Here is a 3,075-nt window from a genome sequence, read left to right on the forward strand (position 1 = left end):
TCTCTCTCTCTCTCTCTCTCTCTCTCTCTCTCTCTCTCTCCCCTCTCTGTCTGCCTGTCTGTCTGTCTGTCTGTCTGTCTCTTTCATTGTATACTGAATTGACTGGATAAACTGGAGTCCTTCTTGCACTTTCATGAGAGAAGTCTTTTTGTTTGTTGGTTGGTTGGTTTTTTTGTTTGTTTGTTTGTTTGTTTGAGACAGGGTTTGTCTGTATAGCCATGGCTGTCCTGGGGCACATAGGCCAGGCTGGTCTCAAACTCAGAAATCTGTCCATCTCTGCCTCCCAAGTGCTAGGATTAAAGGTGCATGCCACCACCGCCCAGGAGAAGTCTTTCTTTCATAAATTTGTCCCCATGTTAGCACTACCAGGGCTACTACCTGATAAGCACAGGTAGTGCTTGGATCATCAAGGCACCTTCAAATATCTCACTCCTGCCTATTACTTTCTTCACAAAAGATTCAAGCAAAATATATGTTCCTCCCAGTATCAAAGGGTCTGATCATCTTACCAAAGGTCAAGATGCCCCCTCCCAAGGCACCATTACTATACAGTCAAGCCTGCCTAGAAAACAGAGGTAAGTCAAAGATGAAGAAGTAGCCTAAATAAGAGACTAGGGAAGATCACTCAGGACAATCTTATTAAGTGTGGAGGAAGCTAATGTTCCTAAATGGGTCCCCTATGAACAGGATGGTTGTAATTACTAATGTGTCACCATTTAAAAAGTAATTGGAGCATTTCATTTTAGAATACAAAGTCAAATCCCTTAAAATATTCTTTTCTCACTGCCCAGAACTGATTAAACATCTGTTTGGTGACAAGATAAAAGAGATAATAAGATGTTGGTTTACTGATTATTATGGAAATCATTTTGGAGTTCGAGGGTGTTCTTTGCAGTTTTGTTACTGTAGGAAAACTCAGTAAAGGGAAGTAGGGCATAAAGTACAAAGTCATCTCTCTTTTCTTCAATTACTTAAGTGTTTCACCTTATTTCACAAGCACATACCTAGAAAGATTTTATAAGAAGCACACACACACACACATATACCCACAGATACTACACACATACACAGAAAGAGATTTTTATAAGACACAAACACACACACACACTCACACAGAGGGACATATGTTTTTCTCCTCACATACAGAGACAATATTTGCTTTAGATTGTTCAAAAAGAACTAAGTAAAAAAGATAGATCCACCTTTAGGACTATATAACTAGTACTCTATTTCAGTTTTTCTTTTCCTTCAAAAACCAAGGCTGAAAATGTAGCTCGTTTAGTAGGATGCTTGCTTACCATGCACAGAACCCTGGGTTCAATCCTTAGCACCCTGTGATCCCAAAGCAGGGAGACAGAGAAAGGAGGATCAGAAGAGCATCCTTGGATACGGTAGGCACCATCTCAAAGGAAAACAATGAATCACTAAGAGATATCCCCACTAAAAATACTCTGTGTTTCAGTGATGCAGAGTTTAGAATTATAGGATAAATTAAAGGGCAGTTGGTGACCTCTGTCCTTTGAGAAATACATACCTATAGTAGAACCAAAAAGACCATGGGGGGGAGCTGGGGGGAAGTGACAATAAAAACTCTTTGCCCCTTTTGTTCTGCTATCTTAAACTGTCAGCATCCTCAACACAGCATTGGACCAGGCCTGTGTCTGGAACTGTGCATGCTGATCTATACGCCAAGATGCTACTGACCTCTGCTCTTACCCCCTACATCCACAGAGAGTCCTGTAAGGAGCAAGCACCCAGGAAAGTGTCCTGTTCACAAGGCACAAGCGGCAGCCGTACGCGTGTCTGCCATTTCCTAACACACTGCTCTTGAAGTCCTCTCAGAGAAAGCCAAGCTGCAAGAGAAGAGCTTCAAACAGAAGCTTGTGGCACAGCACAGGGGTTCGTTCAATCATCCCAGTAACACTGTGGGCAAAAATCTCAGGCGACTCTCTACAGGCATCAGCACAGAGAGGATACCAATGTTAAATCTGCAGCTTAACAGTTTCATGGCTCCCAACAACTTCCACTAACATGAACCAAACCATGTAGAAGTTCGCCCAATAAACTGTGTAAATATTAAACTCAGTGAACCTTCTACTCTCCAGTTAACATTTTGGCTTTTTAGAATATATCATTGGAATATAGTTCTAATTACTATAACTGAATGTGTACTTTTAGGATACTGTATGTAAGGCTCAGGAAACATCATAGAAGAGAAGGAAGATAGATTATAGGAGCCCGAGGACCAGCAGGACAGCTGCATGAGAGTTTCTTCTAGACAGGACAGGGATATTGTTCTCCTGAACTCTCAACGATGTGGTTGCCTGCACAGAACTTGCAAAGACCACACCCGTCAGTATGCCAGAATGGAGGAGGAGAATTTCACAAGGCTTCACACCCACATGAAGAGCTAGAGCAAAGCTTGTTGAAGGTGTTGGTTGCTGCCTTGTGTTTTGGTTGTGTTTGTTTGCTCCATGACAGGACAAGATCACAATCCTAAATGATAAAACCTAAACATGTATACATAAGGATGACACTAATTGAGTGCAGTGGATTACATATTTAATATATCCCTCTTTATATGGAGATAGAGAGATATTAGATATATAGACATAAAAAATAAATATAAAAGAAAAGCGGGTGCTAAAGGAGACTTAGAAGAAAATGGAGAGGCAAGGAGGTGGAACTTATACAAATACAATGTCCTTATGCCTGAAATCCCCAAATTAAAAAGTACTGCATGAACTAAATAAATAATTTAATAAGTATTATGTTTAAAGAATATGGATAAATAACAAATACAAAGCATATTTTTCATAAATTTTTAAAGAACTTAGTAATTCTCCCACAAAACAGGCATAATCTTAGTCGAAGACATGATTTTTGAAAACTTCACAAGGAAAAGATGCTAAAGAACCAGGTAGAGTGATAACAAGTGTAACTCAGCACACAGAAGGCTGAGGTAGAAAGACCATGAGTTTGAGGCCAGCCTGAGTTATATAATAAGACCCTGTCAGAAGACAAAATGAGGTGGGGCAGAGAAGGAGAAAGGAAGACATCGAGACATCCTGATAC

The sequence above is a fragment of the Mastomys coucha genome, unplaced genomic scaffold (assembly GCF_008632895.1).
Source record: "Mastomys coucha isolate ucsf_1 unplaced genomic scaffold, UCSF_Mcou_1 pScaffold3, whole genome shotgun sequence".
NCBI classification, from domain to species: domain Eukaryota; kingdom Metazoa; phylum Chordata; class Mammalia; order Rodentia; family Muridae; genus Mastomys; species Mastomys coucha.